The following is a 10119-nucleotide window of genomic DNA, read 5'->3' on the forward strand; positions in this document are numbered from 1 at the left end:
TTTTAACCATATTAAACTGAGGATTCATCCATCCTTCCCTTTTGATATGGTGAGCTGGATCATCTTTGTCACCATAAGGGGAACACAGTGAGGCTGGCGGGGGGGAACATTTCTGGATTTTCGGCTGATGATCAGAGATCCCAATAAGCACTGAATGATCTTCCTGAATAAGGAAGAGATTGCTGGTGATCTGGTAAGCCCTCATCTGATTTATGCTGAAGGTGTCACAACAGTGAATGTCTGAGCACTGCACTGTCAGGATCAATCTATCCAGCGTGGGACACTGGCATGCATGAATTGTTTGCACAGGAGTACACTAGTGATCAATTTATGAATATAATATATTTTGCACTATTACATAAGGACCTTTTTGGATTGAATAATATTTTGATTGGATTTTCTGTTCACTTCAAAGGTTTTGCACTGTCAATGTCAAAAATGGTGTTTTGCACATGGTGCTTTTATTTAGAGCTGCACTTTTAGGACATACATTTTTGATTGACATGGTATTTAGGTTTTAGTGCACATCTGCTGTATTTACTTTTTGATAACACACTAGCGCAGATTTTTTTCTATATAATATTTATGAATATGACTATATCCCCTCCTCATTTTTATTATTTTTTTATTTTTTTTTTAGATGTCCAGGTGTTATAGTTTTCTTTTTTCATTTTTTTAGATGAGTTGATAGATATAAAATAGGTGCAGCACTACAAAATGTCCATAGACATTCCATAGAAATGTCCATAGATCCTTTGTGATCATACATAGAAAATGTTAGTAATAAGGTCCATAGGGTACAGCAGAGAATGGTATGGGAGAAAATCACCACCAACGGTACCCAGACACACTGTCTCTTACCCTCCTCTTTGGACCCTTATTACAGGGGTCGAATAAGCATTCCATGGAAGAGGGAAACCTCAAACCGCCATAGACCATCGGACACCAGCAAATATAGCAGACTGGATGCAGGATATATAACACTCTCCACACTCGATTCCCGTTCTCATAACGTTGAATCCATATATATGAATTGACCCATGAAATAGAAATAAATGCGCCTCATAGTGTAGTAAGCTTTAAAAAACTGCTTTATTAATAAAAATGCTATATTGCACTCACATGTTCAAGATGAAAAACAGGCACTGTATAGTAGCTTAAAACCGCCAGCAAGATGGCCACCACATCCCGGCATACACTCTCATCATGTCCCATCACAAGCTTCTGTCTATGCATTTCGTCATACATTTGACATCATCAGGGGCGTGGCTTGGCATTCTTAGAGGTGCATTATATAGGCGGGGTGCTACAATCACGGCAAAAATTGGATGCCTTCCACACGCAAAACCATTTAAGCCACCCCCGTCTGGAATAATTGCTTCAGCCTCAATACTTCAAGGAATAGAATGTGTCGGTATAGGAATGTTCTATATATTAATCATAAAAGTTGATTTTAAAATACAGGAATAGAATTGTAAAGTAGAAAATGACTATAAGATTTTATTTTTCCTCACAAATGATGTATTATAATATCCAATTTTATAATGTGATTAATATGCGTACGTATGTATTTGTTTCAATGGTTTTAAAAATTAATAAAAAGAGATTGAAAACAAATTTGTCTGTTAGTGAAGGTAACAAATACTAATTTATCTGAAGTTATGAATTATCCAAAATAATGAATGCCGTATCTAAATGAATGGAACATAACAAATTAATAATAATAAATAACAATAATAATAATAAAATTATTATATTATTAATTTGTTTTGTCTCATTTGTTTAGATGTGGCATTCGTTATTTTTTGAATACATTTGTATTCGTTGTTTTCACTAACAGCCAAATTTGAAAGGAAATTCCAATACCTATAATTTGATAGTGAGTTATTATTAGTTAGTTAGAGATATAGGGGTCGGAAGCTCGGTCCCCAATCAGGTCTCCTTAGAGTACAGGGGCAATTGGACTATCTTGGTACAAGATAAGCTGAGGTAAATTCAAATGTGTAAACAAGTATGTAAAATATTTTATATAAAGGTTTATTAATACAAAAGTATTAAAACAAAACAAATACTCAAATACAGAATAAAAGCATGGTAACCATCCATGTGTATCACCAAAACAGTGGTCCCCAAATGAGGGAAGATCACAGTGAGATAGTTGATCACGGGTACATCTCAACTAGTTTCGCAGTCAAAGCTCTAAGTTTCTGGATGATGGTACAATTTTCCATATATGTTTTACTACCATTACTGTTGTAGAGGCTACTTCTATTTTTCTAGTTAGTTATTCTTTCATATTTTCAGATTTTCTTTCTTATTTTTGGATTTTCAAATTTACGAATTGTGATCATAATTAATGACCTGAAAAAACAAAAAATAAAGCAAAAAAAATAAAAAAATCAAGCGAAAACGAAGAAATATTTAGACAGTGCACATGTCTATTGATTACTAAAGGTAAATCAACCCAATTGTGAAGGTAAAGGTATGTAGACGCTTCTCTTTTCAAGGGAAGTTTCACTGTGCAAGCACATTTGCCCCTAAGCTTAGTGAATGAGGTGACTCTCTGTTAACATCAATAATTCAATCACACAAAGGAAAAACTTTAGTTTTTTATTATTTCTTAGAACTTCCATTGGGTACTCCTTGCACTATACCTCATTCACTAAGCTCTGGGGAATATTCACTTGCAAACTGAACAGCCTATTTGCCTTTAGTAAGTCAACGCCAACATGTGGTTACTTACAAGAGCTGATTGTCAAAACATGTTAAAAGACACTAACAGAGCCATTGTTGGCAAGCAAAGAATTACTTAGGCCCCTTTCATACAAAAGATTTAAGCAGGTCCGGCTATCTGTTTTTTTAGCTGCTGTCAATCGGACCCTCCATTCTCCTCTTTGGAGCGCCGGATGTAAATTTTCTTGTGTTTGTTAATACCCTCTGTGCCCGATCCAATCTGTCAAAAAAAAAAAACGGAAGGGGGGGGTATGTTCCCCTCTGGCTGTTTGGATCAGCCTGGAATGGTCCGTTTACATCCGGCTGCCCATAGAGCAGAGCAGGCTGTATCTTTGACTGCTCTGCATAAGGGGGTCAGGCACAGACCTGTCATACGCCCACTCGGCTCAGCTCAGCAGGGGATCAGCAGGCAGATCCCCTGCTGAGCAAAAATGTATCCTGCCCATGTGAAAGGGTCCTTAGAGACTGGACTAGGTAGCACCAGTAATGGGTCTGATTGGATAAAGGTGGGAGATTACCATGAAAGAGAGAGACATTAGTAAAGCAGTGCACCTGGGTAAGCCAATACTGCTGAAGCAGCTGATAGTAGAAGCCCTCTAAGATAACAATCAGGTAGATTCTTACTAGCATTCCTATTATAATTATTATTACTATTATTATACAGGATTGATATAGCACCAACAGTTTGTGCAGAGATTTACATGAGGGCAGACCTGGAGTTGTTCTGTACACAGAGTGTGTACTGACCACGCCCCAGAAACATCATTTCCTGCTTGTGTGATTGGCTCACCAATTTTCCCAGAAAGATACAAGTCAGATTTCAGGCATCCCCTGAAACAAAATTTTCATTTTTGGAGAGATACTTGCAATAGGAGCACATCTAAAGGGTTGCAGGCCCAGCAGATTTCCTCATTAGTGCCCTGTAGCTCCACGGATGACAGTTAATTATGAAACCACTTCCATTAGACCCGTTCAGTACAGAGGTGCAGACAAACACGCAGGGCTTTCTTCAGAATAACAAAAGGGTAAGAATATGCAACAAAGGTTGTTAGGATCCTTGCAATGTACAGAGATCACCCAGAGGGGAATGTTTTTTTCTCAACAAAGGTGGAGTTATGCTTTAACCACTTACGGACCGCCCGCCGTCGTTATAGGTCTGTACTTTGAAGAGTGATATTGTTGTTATTGCAGCAGATGGCTACCATAACCTCAGTATCCCCTTCTTCAGCGGGTGGCCCACTTTCAGATAAAAGTGGTCTCTGTGGCAGATTCGCCACAAGATTACTTTTATCGGCGGCAGGAGAGGTCCCCTCCCCCCACGCTCCGGTGCCCTCCATCACTTACCAGGGCCTCCGGCAGGGGCAAGTCTGCTCTCCTTTTAAATATGGAGATGAGTGAGGGGAAGATGGCCCCCACCTGTCTCCATACCATTGCAGCGTGGAAGCGATGTCAAAGTGTCACTTCTGCCCACAGCTCTTAAAGAGACATTTTTATTTCTTTTTTAATTTTTTTTTTTAAACAACATGTTTTTTTTTATTGCATTTTAGTGTAAATATGAGATCTGAGGTCTTTTTGACCCCAGATCTCATATTCAAGAGGTTCTGTCATGCTTTCTTTCTATTAAATGTGATTTTTACATCCCTTGTAATAGGAATACAAGTGACACTTTTTTTTTTTTTTTTAAAGAACAGTGTAAAAATAAAAATTAAAAGGTAAAATAAATAAGAAAAAAAATAAACATTTTAAACCCTGTCCCGCCGAGCTCGTGTGCAGAAACAAACGCATACGAAAATGTTCTGAGGTATCACCACGATCGGTAGAGCGAGAGCAATAATTCTAGACCTCGTCTGTAACTCAAAACATGAAACCTGTAGAATTTTTTAAAGATCACCTATGGAGATTTTTAAGGGTAAAAGTTTGTCGCCATTTACCAGCGGGCTCAATTTTGAAGCGTGACATGTTGGGTATCAATTTACTTAACATTATCTTTCACAATGTAAAAAATTGGGCTAACTTTACTGTTGTCTTATTTTTTAATTCAAAAAAGTGTAGTTTTTCCCCCAAAAAAGTGCATTTGTAAGACCGCTGCACAAATACGGTGTGGCAGAATGTATTGCAACAACCGCCATTTTTTTCTCTAGAGTGTTAAAACAATATATATTGTTTGGGGGTTCTAAGTGATTTTCTAGAAAAAAATAATGTTTTTAACTTGAAAACACCAAATCTCAAAAAGAGGCTCGGACCAAGTTAAAGAAGTGGTTAAAGAATACACATACAAGTGACTCATGTACTTCTTTACTTTTATGCCCTTTAAGTGCAGGACAGAGATCATTAACACTATTCAAAATGTGATTCTACCACAAACTGACATTTTTTTTTTTAAAGTGGAAGTAAACCCATCGATCTAACAGTTTGAAAAAACAGTTACATTCCCAGCATGCCGGCAATGTTAACTGTCACTCTCACCCAAACTGTCAAACCATCCAATGGCTGGTGTCATAACTGATCACATGTGCAGCTTCATGGCAGCTAAAGATTAAAGGGAGGCCAAGATGGCAGCTTCCTTGGCTGAAAACGATAGGAGGGTTACTTCCACTTTCATTTTCCAACCATATAATTGTTAAGCTTTCTATGTGGGCAAAACAAAATGATGGTTGTGGAAAATAATTTATGTGTACAAGATTTTCTAATGATAATTTTCACAGTCCACTATCTAGATGCTTTGCCCTAATTTACAATCACAGGGGCTATCATTTTTGGCATTGGATAGAATTCTCTCCCTTCCCCAGGGTGGTGACTTTGACAACAAAATACTGGCTAGCCATCCTTTTCTTAACTGAGCTACTCATGTTTACAGCTGGGGGGTTTGAGTTTCTTATGTTACCTACAAAGATCCCCCTGAATCTGAATTTTAGACAGGTATATTCAATGTTCCGCATGCTTATCCACTTAACAGCCACCCTATAGCACATTTACTGCTACGGGAGCATGTGTGCTCTGCTTCTGAAGGCAGAAAGGCAAAAGAGAAATCACTGCTCCAGGTGAGCCAAGGAGATCCCACAGCAAGCAACCCTACAGGTGCTGGGCCCGGCTCACTACTGTGATAAGCAAGAACTTGGAAAAGACAGCGGCACATCGCAACGGGATAGCAATAAAACGTCTTTATTGTAATACAGACAGATGTAGTCACAGGTTAACATTCCATTCATTCCTGTGACTGCATGTATAAAACATGCTACAGCAAAAAAATTCTAAAATAAAAAAAAAACGAGTCACATCCCATTTACAATGACTTAGTCCTTGTACACACGATCGGAGATTCCGACGGAATGTGTCCGATTGGAGCGTTTTGTCGGATATTCCGACTGTGTGTGGTCTGCAATGGACTGTTTCCGTCGGAATATCCGTCGGACCAAATTTTCCAACTTGACGGAAATATTTTCAGACAAAATGCTCCGATCGGACATACTCCGATCATGTGTAGAGAATTTTGATCGGACAAAGTGTCACGCATGCTCAGATCAAATTCCTACATCAAAGCTATTGGCTACTAGCCTGAACATAGTCCCGTCGTAACAAAATAACGTCATCACGTTCTGAACGATCAGATTTTCTGACAACTTCGTCCGACCGTGTGTATACAACAGTTTCGGACAAAATCTGACGGACAAAATCCAATGGATTTGGTTGTCGGAATCTCCGACCGTGTGTACAAGGGCTGAGGCCGCGTACACACGCGCGGACTGTTCGCCCAACATGGCCACACACGACGGACGAACAGTTTGCTGAAACCGTGCGCGATGACGTTTCGGCACGCACGACGGATCGAAAATTTCGACGTCCAATACACTGCAATGCAACCTTCCGACGTGGAAATCCTTTCTGAGCATGCGCGAGACTTAGTTGGCCGAACAAGCCTACACACGAGCGAACAGTCCGCTGAAACCTTGTTTCAGCGGACAGTTTTTCGGAATTTCCGTAAGACCTTGTTCGTCCAACTGTCCGCTGAAACTGTCCGCTGAAGCCCCACACACGAGCGGACTGTCCGCCCAAACACTGTTCAGCGGACAAGGTTGGGCGAACAGTCCGCCCGTGTGTACGCGGCCTTACAGTTACATTAGCCAGCACCCAGCGACTGATTTAAAAAAAATAAATAAACAGCATGGGGCCCTCCAAAATCCATGCCAGACCCTTATCCAGTATGATTCACTAACATAGGAACTTTAAGAGCATAAATACCACTGCTTTTGGTTTTATTTTATGTTCTTACATTTTCTCCACTTGTACAGTTGGAAAAAAAAAAACAATATATCATATACAATTCCTACATAGCCATATAGTAATTTAATGTTATTAACCATTTGCCACCCACCCAAAGCAGTTTTACTGCAAACTGGTGGCACAGGCAGGCTGGTACATGTGCACCACCAGCTTGCCTTCAGGTTTTATGCATGCACATGCCACCTGCTGACTGGCACTGGTATTGGACACAGCACAGCACCAAAAGAAAGCTATATTTATGTGAAAAAAAATAACATCAATTTAATTTGTGTGCAGTACAACTTGTCTACTTAGCACTTTAAACCCCCTCCCTGCACAGGTAAATTTTCAGTTTTCAGCTCTGTCACACTTTGAATGACAATTGTGCAGTCATGCAACACTGTACTCATATGAACTTTGTATCTTTTTTTTGAGATAGAGCTTTCTTTTGGTGGTAGTTAATCACCACTTTTTTTTTTTTTTTGCTAAACAAATGAAAAAAATACCATAAACTTTGGGGAAAATAAATCTTTCTTAATTTCTGCAATTTTGAAAACAGGTAATTTTTCTCCTTCACTGATATGTGCTGATGAGGTGGCACAGATGGGCACAGATGAGGCCGCACTGGTGGGTACTGATGAGGAGGCACTGATGAGGCTGAACTGATATGTGGCACTGATGGCAGTAATAGGCAGCACTGAATATGAGGCACTGATATGCGGCACTGGTGGGCACTGATATGCAGCACCGATGATTAGCAGTACTGATGGACATTGATTAACAGCACTGATGGGCACTAATTGGCAGCACTATTGAGGAGGGACTGATAGGCAGCACTGAAGGGCACTGATAGGCAGCACTGATGGGCACTAATAGATGCCACTGATAGGCAGAACTGAGAGACGGCACTGATAGGTGGCACTGATGGGCTCTGATTAGCAGCACTGATGGGTACTGATTGGCAGCACTGATGAGAAGGCATTGATACTTGGCACTGATGGGCCCTGATTGGCAGCACTAGTGAGGAAGCACTGATAGGTGGCACTGATGGACACTGATTGGCAGCACTAATGAGGAAGCACTGATAGGCGGCACTGATGGACACTGATTGGCAGCACTAATGAGGAAGCACTGATAGGCAGCATTGGTGGGTAGGGATGAGCTTGATGTTCGGGTCGAACATAATTTTGACTCGAACATCGGGTGTTCGCCCATCTGCCAGAGAGCAAACATTATGGGGCATTCTCAGTAAATTTGAGCACCACAAACTGCCCCATAAGGCACTGCGAGATCGCCGTACATTGCTGTATGATGATTTGCAATAGCATGCACCTGATCTGCATGTTTTGTCAAATCACAGCGCCCTCTGCTAAGAGAGCCATAATTGGCCAGCGGCCGTGTGTAGTGTTGTTTGTGTGGACAGAGAGATAGCTTGATTTAGATTAAGTAGCCAGGTTATTCAATATAAATATATTAGGGCTGTTACTTATTAAAACTTTTGTGTTCAATTAATTGATTTTTTTTATCAATTAATTTACTAATTTCAATTAATTATAACGCACATACAGATCCAACTACTTTTAGCTGATCTCCTTGCATTGCACCTCTGCATTAGTCAGTGGAAAATGTGGTATACACTATATACAATCACCCGACACTAGTTCGTTTCCACAATCCATGACTTAACTTCACAGTTCACACAAATACGTTTTAAATTCAAACTGTAGCACTGAAGTAAGTAGTTTTTTTTTCCACAGTAACATGACAATCCCTCCACCTCCGGTCTAACTAATCACTCTCACCTTATGGCATGGACCCCTGTGCAAACAGGTGGTCATGCAAGCGGGTATCAAAAGGGTTAACCATAAACTTCTCTCACGTCTCCTTAGATCTCAGCAAGGACGCCAGATCATGGGTAGAAGTGCTCACTGCTTAAGTATAAGATTACATTTTTGTGTTCAAACACAAACTTCTCACATAAAGATGATAAAAACACAGCATGTAAAGCCGACAATCATGTTAGTTCTGTAGGGCAGCACCAGACTCCTCCTCCCCCTTCGTTAGCAGACGGAGGCACTTGGGGAAGGGGGGAGGAGTCCAGTGACGTTCATGTCTGTGACGTCACCGAATCTCCGAAGGAACTCCCTGAAGACACGAAAGCTGGCAGAGAGGTGAGTACCGATCAAAAGAATTTTGATCAATCAAAAAAATTAATCCATTAATCGAGGAATTAATCTTTAATTTCCACAGACCATATATATATATATATATATATATATACTCTGCGTCCAGTGTAGCCTATATCTACAGTGCATTCTGTGGTGTACTGTTTCTACTACACTTCTGGTGGTGTACACAGTTTAAAATACAGTGCAGCCATTGTACAGTTGCTAATGCAGTGCATGCGGTGTACAGTTTCTACTACATTTCTATTGATGTACACAATATAGTGCCTAATACAGTGCAGGCGGTGTACACAATATCTAATACAGTGTGCATAGTTTCTACTACACTTCTGGTGGTGTACACAGTACACAATACAGTGCAGCCATAGTACAGTTGCCAATATAATGCAGGCGGTGTACACAGTATCTAATACAGTGTGTACAGTTTCTATTACACTTCTTGTGGTGTACGCACTACACAATACAGTGCAGTCATAGTGCAGTTGCTACTACTTTTCTGGTGTAGTACACAATACAGTGAAGCCTTAGTGAATTTGCTACTACTTTTCTGGTGGTGTACACAGTACATAATATGGTGCAGCCTTAGTGCAGTTGCTACTACTTTTCTGGTGGTGTACACAGTACACAATACAGTGCAACCATAGTGTAGTTGCTACTACTTTTCTGGTGGTGTACACAGAACACAATACAGTGCAGCCTTAGTGCACTTGCTACTACTTTCCTGGTGGTGTACACAGTACACAATACAGTGCAGCCTTAGTGCACTTTCTACTACTTTTCTGGTGGTGTACACAGTACACAATACAGTATAGTGTGGTGTTGCAAAAAATATATACATCATGTCCAGAGAGCCACAACATGCAGAAGAGTTGGTAGAGTGGATAACAAAGCTGTCCTTGTCCTCCTCATCCACTGTCACCTAGGCTCAGAGTAGTTTGCC

This window comes from Lithobates pipiens, unplaced genomic scaffold, assembly GCF_037356315.1.
Source record: "Lithobates pipiens isolate NorthernLeopardFrog02 unplaced genomic scaffold, aLitPip1_a1.2 Scaffold_8, whole genome shotgun sequence".
Taxonomy (NCBI): domain Eukaryota; kingdom Metazoa; phylum Chordata; class Amphibia; order Anura; family Ranidae; genus Lithobates; species Lithobates pipiens.